Here is a 16,814-nt window from a genome sequence, read left to right as displayed (position 1 = left end):
ATGAATAGACAGCTAAATTAGTTGCAAAGGAGATATAGAATTATGCAGCACAGGAGACCATTCAACCTTTTATACCTGCGCATGCTCCCTGAAAGAGTTATCCAATTGGTTCAATTCCCTTTCCTTTCTCTATACCCTATTTTTTTTCTTATTTCAAAAAATTATGAACTTCCTTTTTAAAAGGTGTATTGGCTTCTGCTTCCACCACTGTTTCTGATAAAGTATTCCATGTCCGAATAGCCCTCTGCATAGAAAATAAAATCCTCCTAATCAGCCCCCAACTCCTACAGATGCTGCTAAACTGGACCCATACAGAGCACTGTCATATCCTAGGCAGGCCGCAGCCACACCCAAGAGTGCTGAAAGAACTACACACCTTCCCTCGGGCGTTATCAAGCCACAGATCCCCAAGGGGCCCAATTTCTCTCCACTAAGCTGTCAAATCCTAGCTCCCCCATTTGCTTTCAGATCCAAGTCCTCTGAGTGGTCACAGACTGCCCGCTCCACTCCCAGCCTCTCTGCTACCTCCAGCTGCTCCATCCCATAAGCCAACCCTAGTACTCAGCTCCCCCTATCCTTCCTGATCTCTCCTGCCCCAATGTCGCAGTTTCCCTCTCACCTATACACATTGCACCAGCTCCCAGACAGTCTGCCCCACGCAATTCCTGTACTCAACTCGAACTTTGTACATGTTGGCTGCCATATTGAGGCAAAGGTAAGACATAAATATTGACCAAAGGAATTGTATGTGAGCCATACAGAGGTATAAAGAAGGGAGAGGAGACAGAAGGAAGGAGCTATTTATAGAGTGAGAGCAAAAGAATGAGTCTGTGCGATAGAGACACCATAGTGCATGAGAACCATAGAGAAAGAGAATAAGAATGGACCACAAAAGAGAATTGGAGAATGGGAAAAGAAAGATATATACAGGAATAGAGATTTTTTTTGGTACATGCACAACGCCATGGGAGATCCAGTATATATATTTTTAAAAGATTGTTTATCAAATTTATACAGCAGCCAGCGTGAAACCTAACCAGTGTGAGTCTACTTCCTAGAGATTGTATCACACCCTTGCTTAAATTTGTGTTGGATGACTACACAGCTAAGTACTACACAGTTTCTGTCAGTGTGAAGCTGAAATCACCATCCTTTAGGAAGCAAAATAAAAATACATTCGCAACTCATAATGAAGGAAGAATTAAAAGAAAAAAACTGGATAGAGGCAAAGAATAAAATAAAGTGAATATTAATTTCAACTGCTTTCCAGACTTGGAACTCCAGGAGACCATGAAACCGGTGAGACATTAATCAAAAATAGCCTAAAATAGTGATTGCATTACAAAGGACATTTACTGCAGTGAAGGATAATAAATGCAAACAAATCCAGCATTTGAGCACTAAATTGCTGATTGTAAATTCCACGAATGATTACATCTGTAAATGATTGTAATCAAAACCAGCTGTCATTATGGGTTTAAATAAATACAAACGTGATGCATACTAATCTTGAAAAATGCTTGAAATAAGCACCCTGACATGCATCCATTCCCTTTTGGAGTATGGTTCATTAAAATACAAAATGATGACCATGTTTCATCTCCGATTTCAGAAAATGTGATCTTGTGAGAGCAAATTTGCAATGTTTTAATCAATTTGGAATACCAAGGCAATTTAATTATTGTCTCTTGCATAATACTAATACACAAATGTTTAGTGTGTTGATTAAAATTTTAAAAAGTTGTAGGAATCAAAAGGCAATTTTGCTGAACCAGTGCATGCCATCATCCAGGTCAGTATCATTTGTATAAATAACAAAACATTGACAGTAGTGAAGTCACTGACTCAGCAACAATTGGCTCCTAAAAGCTGGTTAATACTTTGCATTATTCAATTCAATTCAATTCAATTCAATTTTATTTGTCATATATGCAGCAGACGTGTGTACTGCACAATGAAATGTTGATTTTTATGAGTCCTCCCAACATTTGAATAAATATGGCATAACAATGATAAAAATACTAATAGAAATACTAATAGAAAGACAGTAATAATAAATAAAACAACAGTAATAAATAATAATAAATTAATCATTCATGAGTCTTATGGCCTGGGGGTAGAAGCTGTTTCGAAACCTGTTGGTACGAGACCAGTTATTTGCACCAACTTTGTGTAATGACAGAATAGTGTGGCTATTTTGTTGTTTCCCGTGTTAATTCTGCTCGAGCATGTCACTTACTACATCATACTCCTGCAACTGAGGGTTCAGGGCTGTCCAAGTTACACTACAGACACCAATGCCTTTGGAACCAGCTGGGCATTCTGAGTTTTATCTCCAGGAGTGTGAACAGCTTGTTGCTGTGTAATGCACCATCTGCTGGTTTGGCTAAGAACAGATGAATCTAATCCAGTTCTGGCAAACAAATCTGAAGAACCATAGTTAAAGGACTTAAAGTCACTGATGCTGTCAAGTACTCTGCCATTTGAGTTGATGGATTGCTCATAAGGGAGGGTTTATGATTTTGGTAGGAATAACAAACAAAGCAAACATTCATGAATGCAATGACGATATGGCTACACATAATGACCAGAGCAATTTTTCTGCCCACATTTACTGTTTAAAATTGCATTTCGTGAGCAAGTATAACTAAATGTCTTTAGACTGAACTCCTGTTTAAAATGTCATTGTTTTGAGGTTAGAAAATATGCCATTAGATGAAGTGTGAGAGCAGAACTGTTTGTCATGAAATACTAACCAATGTTAGAGAAAAGAGAGAGTCTAAGATTTTTCTTGCATTTATCTGCAAGGAAGGGGAAAAATGTCCTATTTCCTTTGTGACTTATGCAGACCATTTAGACTTTTTGATGCAGTGTGTTTTTTTAGATTTAAACTATCTGGAGAACAATTAATACAGAATTCACTATAATAGCAGTGCTTCACATTTATTTTATTAAATAGATGTCTCAGAATTAGAGAAAACAAGCTGAAATGTATCTTTGTCAATAAGAACAAGCTTTATCCTTGTCAGTCATTATTAAAATTCTGTTTAATTTATTCCAATGTTTAATTTGAATAATTCCTCTTCTTTTGGTATTGATGTAAAGTCTTAACATTAATATTGATATTTTTCTCATTTAAATCTAAACTACTATTTTATATTAATTGTTGGATGTTGTCCTTTTTCATTTATCATGGCTGTGGTATATCCTATGATTTAGTTTAAGTAAGCTGCAATTATCCCGCTGGTCACATCATTCAAATAGATCCGATACTTGCAATTTGTTACCCTCTAAATAGTCAAGGCACAATTTAATGTCTATTGTACCCTCAGAGAGAACATAGAGATGGTTAGAGATGTTCACACTTGTTGGAGATGTATTTGCGCATTCTATTGTACTAAATGTTGATATATGAACTATGATCAATCCAATATGGCATCCCTTCCACTTAAGCTGAGGTCATTCAAACACCTGGGGGGGGGAAATTCAGTTGGTTTGCGCCTCCCGTTAGCGCCTTAAGAGGGCGCTAATGGGGCGCAAAACATCTAGCACCCGGGCGCGGCGATATCTGCGCCTCTCGCGAAATTGACCAGACATTTTGCGGCGGCGCTAAACAATACCGCCCGATCTCCTGCGCACGCAGATCTTGACGTCATTCGAGTGTGCAACGCCCTTGTGGTGCCCCGGAATGGAAATTGAGTGGCGCCCCCCTCCTTTCCGCCTGGCGCAACCAACGACAGGTAGACTGGAACGCTTCCCAGTCGCTGTGGGGTTGGGGGGTGTTATTTAAAGGGGGTCTCTTCCTGGCTTTTTCTGTGGTAGACATTTTTGCACCACTCATTCTGAGAGAGAGAGAGAGATTCTGAGAGAGAGAGAGAGACTTCTGCATTGAGTCAACGCTTTGTGAAGTAGTTTTGACTACTGAGCATCACTTTGCAGGTACTTTGGTTTTTGACCTTCATTACTTTGATTGCCAAGCGACTGTGGGGGCTGCACTGATTGGGGGCGCCATCCTGCGCCAGCAGAATCGGAGGCCACAGAGACGCAGAGAGAGAGTGGCAATCATGGCCAGATGGAGGAGGGCCAACAGGCCTCTGTACAGGAGACCTTACCCTCCCAGGGTATTTTGTCAACAATTCTCCTACATTAATATGTCTGAGGAGCAGTGTTTGCGAAGGCTGCGCTTCAGCAAGGAGGTGGTCACTGAGCTCTGCCACCTGCTGCAGCCAGATCTGCAGCCTCTACTGAGGACCAGGCGTCTCTGTCGGTGGCAGTGAAGATCACAGTGGCTCTGAACATTTATGCCACCGGCTCCTTTCAAGCAGCTACTGGGGACATCGCCAATATCTCCCAATTCGTGGTCCATTGCTGCATCCATCAGATCACAAATGCCCTCTATAAAAGGAGACGACAGTACATCTCTTTCCCCATGACCCGGGCCAAACAGCATAAATGCACATTGGGCTTTGCGAGGATAGCAGCCTTCCCCATGGTGCAGGGTGCTATTGACTGCACGCATGTGGCTTTGTGTGCACCGCATGAGAATGCAGAGGATTTCCGCGACCGAAAGGGCTTCCATTCCTTAAACGTCCAGTTGGTCTGTGACCACAGACAGTTGATACTCGCTGTCAATGTTCGCTATCCTGGCAGCAGCCACGATGCATTCATCCTGCGCCAGACTACTGTGGCAGAACTTTTCCAGGCACCGCATCACCCAGGTGGTTGGCTTCTCGGGGACAAGGGATAGCCACTGTGCACCTGGCTGATGAGACCGCTCCGTACGCCCAACACCCCTGCTGAGCTGCAGTACAATGAAAACCATCTCGCTACCAGGAACATCATTGAGCACACAATCAGCGTGCTCAAGCAATGGTTCCGCTGTCTGGACCACTCAGGAGGAGGCCTGCAGTACTCGCCTGAGTGAGTCTCCCTCTTCGTAGTTGTGTGCTGCATGCTGCATAACCTGGCAATCCTCAGGACCCAGCCAATGCCACAAGACCTTGGAGCACCACCAGAGGAGGAGGAGAAAGAGGAGGAGGAAGAGGAGGAGGATGATCATCAGCAGCACCAAGGCGGGAGGGAGGCCCACAGTGTAGAAACTGGAAGGGCTGTCCGTCAACATCTGACAGCAAGCCGCTTCTAGGCCCCTGCTGAGGAAATGGCTTCTGCCATTGAGAACAACATGAATGAAACCAACCCACAACCCCTAAGCTGGCCAAGGCAACAATGATTCCAAAGACCAAACATGTACATTTTGAATACAAAAACTTATTTATTTTACAAACTCTGTGTGTGTCATTTCCTCGTGACAAACTAATAGAAAGAAACACAAAAAAACAGTAATTAACATAACTGGTTCTCACAACCTGGAGATAATGTCCAAAACACTAAACAAAAGTTTGATCATGAACCTCGGCCTTTAATAAAAAAATGACCAACATTTTGTCACACCTCCTACTTTTTGCCCTTCGAGGGTGATCTCCTTCCCTTGCGCACTTCCCCCCTTCCCACCCTACTGCTCCTCCGTAATGGGACCCCAGTGGCTGCAGCAAGGCTGGTGGAAGGCTGCTGATAGTTAGAACCTGAGACTGCAGATGCCCTTGAAGGACGGCCTCGACCAGCTCTGGGCCTGGAGGGCCCGGCTGCAGACTGCACCAACTCTGCATGGGCGGCAGCAGTATGTCCTACCGGCGGTGGACAGTGCAGTGGAGAAGTGACAGTGGTGGCAGCAGGAATGCTGTCATCTTGAGAGAGGACAGCAACTCCCTGCTCAACCGACACACTGGCATTCCCGCGGGGCAGCACTTCAGCATGCGGAGCAATCTGCTGGAGCACAGATTGCTGACCTGCTGCGGCATGGTGAGAGCCCTGGGGAAATGTATCCGAACCAGTGAGGATGGCAGCATTCAGCGCTCGCATGGCCTCAATCTGAGTCTGCATGAGAGCAGTCAGAGATGGGGTCATGGCAGCCAGTGACTGAATTGCAGCACTAAACATTTGTGTGGCATCCGCCTGTGCTACAGTGACGTGCTCCACACTCCTTGCCAGTGATTCAATGAATTCGGGCACCCTTCCCACTGCACCCATGAGCTCAGTGTGCATGTCCACCGCCTGGGTGTTCATTTCAGCGATGAGTCGCTCCTCCTCTGTGTCCAGTGCAGTAGGACTCGCTGGCATACTCTCCCTCCGAGGAGAAGGCCACCGAGCTTCCCTACCCCCATCGCGTTGCTGCAACCTGCTGGGTCCTAGAGCTTCACCCTCATCAGACCCTTCCCCCCTGCTCCCCTCCAGGAAAGGCGTGTTCCCAGTGTGGGCATGGGCTTCCTCGGGAGAGGGTGGCGCTGATGCTCCGGCTTTATCTTCCTCCTCGCCTGCAGCTTCACTCCCACTGGCAGCTTAAGGGCCCGTCTCCTCAGCTGGTGAATCACCATCTGAAAGCAGGGAGGTACAAGAGTGGCTTTAGCGTGAGGACAGGGTGGCAGTAAGGGAGGAATGAGTGCAGCAATTTACTAAGCTGGATTGAAATTGTCAAAGGCTGGTGGTGTGAGGGACAAGTAGAAGGAGAGAGGACAAAAAGGTGATGACCTTACCATTGCTGTCCAGAACAGGGTCGGCCTCTCCAGTGGCGACGGGACTGATCACCTGGCTTGCCACAATCCTCTGGACGCGCGCCTCAAGATCGCTGAGGGGTTGCAGCTGAGGCCGCCCTCCACCCGTCTGTTGCTGCTGTCTCCTATTATGAGATAGCTTGGCCTGCAAGAAAAAGGACGGCATCTGAGTAAATATACAGCCATGGTCTTGCCTGATGTGCCTCCCATAGGTGAATAGCCCTTACTGTATGCAAAGTGTGGAATGTGCATGTGTGTTTCATGAGAGGGCCATAGGTGTTGGATGAGTGTTGTGCGTTGGGGTTTTAAGACCCTCGGGCCATAGAGTGAGTTTGAGATGGAGGGATGGAGAGGTATTGGTGCAGAAATTCGGGTCGGGGGCTTGCCGCGTGTGCAAGCCCCCAATCTGCACTTACCCGACGCGCCGGCCGTTGAGCTTCAAGGACGCCTGGAATTCCTGTTTTAAAATGTTGACTCCCGGGCAGCGTCTGACGTCACGCCGCCCAGGAGTGCAGCCAGCGCGAAGCCTGGAGCACGCAGTGCAAGTGAGACACGCCCCTTGAGGTCTCATTTTAAAAGGACACGCCCCCAATGTTTCTCACAAGCTGCAAAGCATTTTTACATGCAGAGCAGCATTTTAAATAGGTTTTTTGTATTTTTAAGAAGCTTTTGGTAACTTTTATAAACTTTTAAAAACGTTTACATTATTTTGAAGAATCTGAAGTAGTTTTAAACAGAATTAAAGCGATTTAAAGACTTTTAAAAGCCCTGAAATCATTTTTTTCATTCCATTTATTTAATTAGCAACGTCGTCGTCGTATGTGTCTTCACACTGTTCCCTTTGGGGAACTGTATGAAGTGGTGGAAGGATTTCTGGCCGTGATTAACGCTCCTTCTGTGACCGTAACCATCTTTGTACCAGCCATTAGGGTGGTTAATCCTATGGCGGGAGGGTTTTACGGGCTCCCACAACCTATACGAGGGGGGGGGCCACCCACACCCACGGACGCAAATATCCCACTGGATGTCTACCCAGAATTTAGAGCCGGAGCTCCGACTCCACTTGCCGGGACTGTCTGGAGCGGGGTTAGAAACCCTATGCCGTGTGGCCCAGCGGCGGGGATGCTACCGCTATGCCAAAGGCCCACTCAGATTAGCAACGTGAAATGGCTGGAATGAGCACAATTCACGCCATTAAAAGAACTCACAATTGAACTGATGATGACCTCAGCAATCTCCTCAACGAGGTGGAGGCGCAGCGCCTGCTCATCATTGGTAATGAGAAGTCCAAGGCGCCGCAAAAAGGACAGATGATAGCTTGGTCTTTCAAGTGGCAGCATAGGGCTCCAGTCACGGGGAGGGAAAAGGCGCAGGAAACGTATGGGTGTCACCTTTTGCGCGGAGTGGGCCTTTTGCGTAGCGGTAAGCATCCCCGCTGCTGGGCCAGAAGGAGTAGGGTTTCGAGCCCCGCTCCAGACAGTCCCGGCAAGTGGAGTCGGAGCTCCAACTATAAATTCTGGGTGGACATCCAGCGGGATACTTGCGTCCGCGGGTGTGGGTGGCCCCCCCCCTCAGATGGGTTGTGGGAGCCCGTAAAACCCTCACGCCATAGGACTAACCACCCTAATGGCTGGTATGAAGATGGTTATGGTCACGGAAGGAGCGTTAATGTGGCCAGAAATCCTTCCACCACTTCATACAGTTCCCGAAAGGGAACAGTGTGAGGATACGTACGACGATGACCTCTTGCGCAATGCACCTCCTTGGACCCTCAGTTGCAGATGCGAGGGGGCAAATCATGCAATTGTTAAATTTTTCATTTTATTGACATGTAAAATGTTGGCCGAGTAATTCCGTTCCAAACGCGTGAGTACGGTCGGGGTACTCACGCGTCTGGCAGGAGGAAATGCCGGTTTTCAGCATGCACAGCGCATGCGGGGAAAACTGGCATTTCTTGTCCTCTGAACGAAGGGGTTCAGAGGCAGAACGCGTGCGACTGCACAGGCAGCGCGTGCGCAGTAAAATTCGCCGGTTTCATTCATGCTTTCAGTGAGGTTAAGTTCTTACAACTTACACATGAAAAAAGCATGAGTACAGTTGCTCCAGAGGCTGCGGAGAAAGATATATTTTATCGTGGAGCTTCTGAAAGGCAATATTTTTGTTTGGGAAAGGGAGGAAAGTTATTTTAAGAAATGCTGAGGTAAGTTTTAAAGTTTATTTTTGTTTTTTAAAACGGGTTTTCAGTACTGTAGGTAGAAGGAGCAATTGTGGCTATGTGAATTGAATTTGCTGTGTTTATTAAATGTGAAAATGACGCCAACATTTTTAAGAAAGAAACTTTTCATCAGTAATATATTCTTTTAAGTAATTATGTATGTATGTCTGTATATATTCCTTTGCGTATATGTATGTATATATTCCTTTGCTTATGTGTATGAATGTATGTTTTTAATTATGACTTTCAGAGAAAGTAACTTATTGGAAAATCATAATTAAATACATACATTCATACACATAAGTAAAGGAATATATACATATACGTAAAGGAATATATATGGACATACATACATAATTACTTAAAAGAATATATTACTGATGAACAGTTCCTTTCTTAAAAATGTTGGAAATGTTACATTACTCATTTTAGAACAGTCATTTTCACATTTAATAAACACAGCAAATTCAATTCACACAGCCACAATTGCTCCTTCTACCTACAGTACTGAAAAGCCGATTAAAAAAAAAAATTAAACTTTAAAACTTACCTCATCATTTCTTAAAATAACTTTCCTCCCTTTCCCAAACAAAAATATTGCCTTTCAGAAGCTCCACGATAAAATATATCTTCCTCCGCAGCCTCTGGAGCAACTTTACACATGCTTTTTTCATGTGTAAGTTGTAAGGACTTAACCTCACTGAATCCATGAATGAAATCGCCGAAGTTCACTGCGCACGCGCTGCCTGTGCAGTCGCACGCGCTGTGCCTCTGAACCCCTTTGTTCAGAGGACAGGAAATGCCGGTTTTCTCCGCATGCGCTGTGCATGCTGAAAACCGGCATTTCCTCCGGCCAGACGGGTGAGTACCCCAACCGTACTCACGCGTTTGGAACGGAATTACTGGGCCATTGAAAAAAAGCCACTCACCCTGACGACCCGAGTGAGGTTGTTGAACTTTTTTCTACATTGTATATGGGTCCTGGGCACCATGCTCCTGGAGGAAACGCTCTGTGCCACCTCCCTCCACACTCTTCTGTAATTGCGCGACAAAGGCCTCCTGCCACTCTCTGGGTACAGTATTGATCTTCTGTGCTCCACCGTGCCAACCAGAGCCTCCAAGGCCCGATCGCTGAAGCGCTGTGCTCACTCCCTGGCCCTCTCCATAGTCCTTGGCAGCATGATTTACCCACAGGTCTCTCCAGGCCGAGATTCAAGGCTCCAATGAGCAGGGTGTGGGTGGAGAGCAAGATTGACCCTCCCCTTTAAGAACTGGCCGGCGCCAGTGTGTCTGTGTTCCATCGCTAACTGACAACACTTGCGCTCGCCCGCGCTCTGAGTTAGCGCCTCGCTCCTCGGCCTTTGCGCCTTAAGACAGGTGTGTAGCGCCTGATTTAGCGCTCCAATCAACTCCAGGTGCGATTAAAGCCAAGTTTGCAGTCGGAGGCAATAATTAGCGCCAGGCGCTAAACTTTGCGCACGGCCAATAATCGCACCCCAAATGGGGCGTTACTGAATTTTCCCCCTGGTGTTTTTTATTATGTAAAACACACATTTATAATTTATGGCAAATTGAACAAAATATCTCAGTTTATACTAAGCAAATGCCATCCTATAAAGATAGAGGCAGTGGCCATAATCTTAGCCTACTGGATACTTACAGACACAAGTCTATGGCAAATAATTAATGATATGTGAGGCAATACACACTTTTCCAGGACTCACCGTATTAACTTCAGATAAATATTTCACAAACTTGTGAAAATGAGACATTTGGATTTCAACTTTCAATATCAATCTTCACTTTTTTGGTGCCATTTACAGTATCATGTTGCAATGTGATGTTCTAGCAGACCATCTGCCTATTTGGCACAAAAGGCAAGACTTTGAATAGTTGTATTGAGGGTTTAGTTTCAAAGTTTCACCACTTTTTTTCGTGTATACTTTAATTTTCATGGTTATTTACATGGATTGAAAGATCACCAACCCATGTGTCCTAATTGGAATTTTAGCAGAAACTAAAAACAAAATGACAGCAATCCATGATCTCATTCTCAAGCTGCGTAACAAATAGCTACACGGATTGTTTTGTGCACGACTGTCTTTTAGATTATTGATATTAAACAAACACCTACTTTGAATCTACTGTGTATTGCCTCACATATCTCTTAATTATTAGTTTGAAATGTTGGCAACTCTGTTTGTGACTCTGGAAAAGAATGGCTGCTACAGTATCTTTGTTCATATGTGTACAGGAAACTCTCATTTAAAGGGCACCTAAATATCTGGAATTCTCTATTAACCGGCAAAACTCATACTCCAAAAACAACACCTCAATAACCGGAAATGTTGCCGAGTCCGAGTCTCCCGCCGTGACCGAGTTAGTCAGTGGGGGTAGTTCTCCAAACTGCCACTACTCGGCTTCTTGGCTCTGTCGGAAGTCCAATTACTGTATACTGCACATTTCTTGATTTTTTTATTTTTGTTTGTTAAAAATAGCTTTGGTAGATAACCTCTCCGTCATCCGGAATTTTTAATCAACCGGCAACACGCCGGTCCCGTCGGTGCCGGATACCAAAGAGTTTCCTGTATATTTTATCTGATGACTATGCCTTCGGCCAATTGTCATAATTTATCTATTGTATGGTCTGCTTCTTTCCTATTTGAAGCAGCTTGGAACATTTTATTATGTTAAAGGTGCTATATAAATGCAATCTAACAGCCATAATAGCTCCCCTCCATGAATGGAACTTATTAATTATTTCTAAAATGCCAAAATAATCTGATGTTGGCAGTCATTCTGTTAAAAGATTTAAAATAAGGAACATGAAAATGTATTGCTGGTAAATTATATCAGTCCAACACGACAACATGTAGACTATGTACACAATACAGTAACAATCTGTGTGCTAAAATTTTATGTACAATGTCAAAGGACAGTTTAATATTTAAACAGGCTATACTATGACTTGGTGTTAGGCCAGTTTGTTTTCAGTTAATAAAATGAACTGTAATTCCTATACAATGAATATTATTAAATAACATTAAATATTCATTATACTTGTAGTTATTTCCAAAATTAAAATGAATGCTGTCAAATTTGCTCAATATTCAAAACTGCTATAATTTTGGAGGCTGCAGTAAGAGTTGAGACTAGTGTAATCAGAATCAGGATTATTGCTGATAGCACTGTAGTTAGTCAGCTTGACCAGAGGCTCAATGGACCAAATGTGTTGCATTTGCAGCCAACTTTTGAGAACTCCTTTTGTGGCTCAATATGGTATAGGAACGGTTACATTTTACAGATTGGCAATTAGGCAGTGTGAAAGACCCATAGGCCTGTTATGGATCTCTGCCTTTACAGTACATCAGCAGATGTTCACAAGATGAGAATTAATCACAGGGGCTGCGATTTTGCTGACTTCGGCAGGCGACGTCGGTGACAGGTCCCAAACCTGCTGCTGGCTCCATCCGGCTCTGTGAAATGAATTTCCCTGGATTGGACTTATTAAGCCTACCCAGTGCGTTTCCCAGCCAATTAGAGGAAGCGGTGTAAGGGGTTTTCCTCGAGAGGTTCCCCTGAGGTTTCTCTCTCTTGCACAGTAAACCTTGAGTGGTTCGACCCACTCACCCCTTAGATTCTGTACTCTGGACTTAGGCGCAGGAACTACAATGTAGAGGAAACTCGTGTAGACCAAGTTTGATGAAACAAAATGAAATTTTATTGCATAAGGAAAATTATCAAATCAAATGCAAGCAGATAAGGGAGTATCTGCTATCACAAACAAATCATAATGACACAGTACTAACTAAAGCAAATACAGGCATCTTATACTCTACAAAGATTATCATGAAATAAGGAAACACACGGAACATCGAGGGACAACAACACATGTTAATTGTACCCTTAAATCCACCCCCTTATTAAACCTATCTAGATCTGATTGTGAAAGGCCAGAAACATGCTCACCAATCCCACTAGGAAGTACAAGGTTTTGAAATCGAGTCTGTGTTTGGTCCTTTCAGGTGTCTCGTCTCCACGTGGATCGTGGAGCCCCTGCGAGCTGCGCCACACCTCTCTCCTGAGGTGGGGGTCGGGGGCAGCTGGACACCAGCGGGCCTGGATGTCGGCGGGGTCGAGGATCGTCGGCTCGACCCTGGTTAGAGGAGCCTTGGGCTGGCTCCCATCGCTTCTTCAGGTTCCTTTCCTCTCTTCTACCGAGCCGTGGTGGCTGGAAGGTTTCTTCGCTTGGGACCTTTATTTTTTCTCTTCTCCCAAGCTGGGTCTATGGCCTCTCGTTCCGGCAACGGCCCGGGGATGGTCGATGATCTCCCGATGTGCTTCCCCAGGGCGGAGCACCTGCGATTGACTGCTCCTTCTTCAAGCTTGCTCGTCCTGAGTGTGTGATCATGTCCTCCAGCTGCCAGCTCGCCGAGTGCCTCTTCCAACAACTCTCCTCTCCTTGTGACTGTCCAAGCTGCAGGCTTGCAACTGTCTGCCTTCCAACTCACTCTGGCCTGCCTGTTCCGACTGTCCAACTGCCGAAAAGTCTCTCCAGGTATACCTTTCTTCCAGAGGCTTCACTTCCCGCCCAAAATCAGGTTAGTCTTTGTTTTAATTTTGGCGGGCTGCGAGCACAGTGGGGTAGTTATTATATTTAAAATGTCTTAAACGGCTGGTAACAGGCCCACCTCTGGTTTGGAATCACCTCCATTGTTTTGAATGTCCTGCTGATCTCGTTATCTAGTCCTGGGTGCTATTCTCATGAATATGAAATTGTCCCCTTTTGTCTGGAGCAGCATTTTGATGGCCTCTGTCTCCAGGCCGATCTTGACTAGATCTGCATCTAATCCATATGCATACCTGGGGGTCTGGTTTCGTTCTCTCAGGAACGGCTTCCAGAACTTACTGTGGGTTGAATCCACAAAATCTGTCTGAGGTTGCGCAGGAACCATTTAAAAGTGTCCCAATAAGCTGATCACATGGTATGGTGGCCATTTTGTATGCCCCTTTTTCCTGGGCTTCTTTTAAAACAGTCTTTAAAATCACGGCCTCTTCTGCCATTTAACCCTTATTGATATTAAATCCAATTTTGCGAATCCTACACTCCCCCCTGATGATACTGTAACTTGCTTGAAGTATCATAATTCTGGGTGAGCAAAATGTTCTGACTTTCCACAATCTAACCATCCCCAGTATTTACCTACCTATGACCCCACGACACATGCATTTCCCATTTCAGAAAAATCTAGTGTACATTAAGCATCTATAAACGGCAATACCTCGGGGTTAAAAATCTAACAACTTACTTCCAGGCGTGGAGGGGGTCCTTATACCCCTACATCACCTAGTGCATACACATTACTTTCTAATAATAACATCACATCTAATAAAACTTCAATAATGAAAATAAAGTACATACACGAAAAATTCAAGATACACGTGAATACATATCAAAATAATACAGAGGAGGGAGGGAAAACTTTAACTTTATACAAAGCAGCAAAATCTAAATGGGTGTCTCTTCTTCTACCCGCACATAATGCTCCCTCCATTCCCCTCTATTCTCGTACTTTTGCGAACGTTTGACCTTTTTACAGTGTACGAACAGTAAATACACTACAATGACAACCTGGCACACTACAAGAATGTGGAAGGCTATCCTAATCCAGGAAGGGACTTCTATATTAGTGAACAGGTCCCACCACGGTGGGGTCACTATGTCCAATATGTCTGCCCCTATCTCTAAAGTCTTCTGCTCCAGTGTGTAGAAGTGTTTCTGTGAAACAACAACAGCTTTTAATATCTTGGTGAGGTGTTCAGGGAGAGGGGGAATGATATATCCAAAATGTGCGACAAAATGCTGCAAATCGGTGAAATTCTCTTTCACAGTAATGTGAACAGTGGAAGGTTCAGGAATGGGGACAATTCGCTCTTGGGCCACTTGAACTTCTGCCCTGGGCTTGAAACAGAAGCTGCTGTCACTCACCGGACACCAACCATGCTGTCCATGCTGGTAGTGGGGCGCTGCAGTGGTGACACAGTATGTCCCACCTCCTATGTATGCCACCTGCGGGGGCACATGGCCTTGTACCATTGCCTCCATGGTGCAATTTATAGGCTTCGCGCCAGCAGTTCTGAACCCGCACTGTGGTTTTGAATGGGCATTTAAGTGCTGGGGACACAGGGTGATGTGTGCTCCCCGGCTCCAGCACCCCGAGAGGTCGGTACCCATCATTGCATGCTCCCATCGAATGACGTAGGGTGGGACCCCTGTGTAGCGAATGTGCGCACCCCCCTGAATGACTCCAATGTTCGCCACCCTGTATACCGGGGCGGGTTTGGCTGTCTTTCCCATCACCGGCATTCTTACCACTATACCCATAATGGTGTGATTAGACCGTCCACAGTCCACTGGGACTGGGTAGGCCTCTGAAGCTAGTCTGAGCTGGCACGGACTCAATGTATTCTCAAAAGGGTGGAGGACTGCGAGGTGCTTGTTGCTAATCCAGGAGGGGACTAAGCCTTGCTTTAAATCCTCCAGATTACTGCAGCCCTCGCCCAGTAACCACGCCCCATACAGCACACAAGCTTCGTTCTACGCAGCCTGATCGGACGCATTCCAATCCTCCCTGATGAGAGCATTTACCGTTCTAGCGTGTTTCTCCAGCTCAGCTATTATCTCTTTTAAGTGTAGTGTCATGGCCTGGTCCTCGTGTAACTCAAAACCCACTACCTTATTCTCATCAGTCAGTATCTTTCTTAGCTGTGTTTTTAAACCATTAATCTGGGTTTGCAGCTCCACGTCATCCAGTGTGTTGATGATGGAAGTTCCTGTATTAAAAGCTGTGAAAATATCATTTACTGCACCCCTTCTTTGCCTCCCTATTCTGTCCAAGACCTCATGTGGTGTGGTGTACAATTCAGCTCTGTCGACATCGGCAAAGTTGAATTCGTAAAACTGTTTAAACATGTTTGTTAACAGGACCTGGTATAATTGCTCTGTTTCTCTGGGGCACCACGCTGGCAATCTTACCTCGGTGAGATTTAAAATCACCGAAGCCACCACGTAGTGGACCCCTTGGTACAGTACCTGACCTGTGGGTACCAATACCAATCCGTTCCCGGGTCCCTTTGTCGTGGTGGGGCACCCTTCCTTGAGGGCTTTAGCTACTGGAACTGTGGGCAGGGGCTTGCGGGGTCGGGTGATGAGCTCCGTGGCGTTTACTGGGATCTGTGAGTATGGGACTCCGCACGCCCGTGAGCTGACGTCCCACCTCATTCCTTGTCCAGCATCCTGCCACTGTCTTTGGAAAAAGATGGAGACGCCTGTGGGACAAGCGCGTTCTGAACCCCACATACAGATGTAGATCCCCTCATCTGGTTCCCACCATTTGTCCCAACAGACACTCAACCCCTCCATGTGTTCCCGTTATTGTCCGATGGGTGTTATCTTTCCCACTCCACAGTGGAGTTCTTCATGGTGCTGCTCAACTTGCGCAGCCACCACCAGCGGTCCAAAGGTACATGTCCATGGCAAACAAGGCAAATCTTCTTGCCCACAGTGACGCTGATCCTGGGCGCAATGATCCGCACCCTGGGGCACATCAGAGACGTTTCTCTGTATGCAAACCCCGTCTGGCTGGAGTATTCAGAAGAGTTCGACCCCAGCCAGCCTGGCCATCTCCCTTCATGGAAGTAGGCAGCAGTCTCTTCAGCGTCCCTTGAGCCGGTTCCGTCAGTCGCGATGGGGCCTCTATTTCCAGAGCACCCGTAGATGGTGGAGTCCTTGGTGCGGCCCCGATAGGCCCAGCTCCATCCGACCATCACGAACGCGCCGAGGATCCCTCTCATCTTTACTGGCTTCTGCAACAAACCAAACAATATAGCCAGGCTCCCGAGAGATTCTGGCTTAGGTGACGGCATGATCGAGTCTTTCGACCTCGATCCCAAAACACACGCATACTGGGCAGGTTTAAAACTACTTAAAC

Source organism: Somniosus microcephalus, chromosome 13, assembly GCF_052327205.1.
Source record: "Somniosus microcephalus isolate GS21.2 chromosome 13, FLI_Smic_1.0, whole genome shotgun sequence".
Lineage (NCBI taxonomy): Eukaryota > Metazoa > Chordata > Chondrichthyes > Squaliformes > Somniosidae > Somniosus > Somniosus microcephalus.
This window is presented reverse-complemented; position numbering follows the sequence as displayed.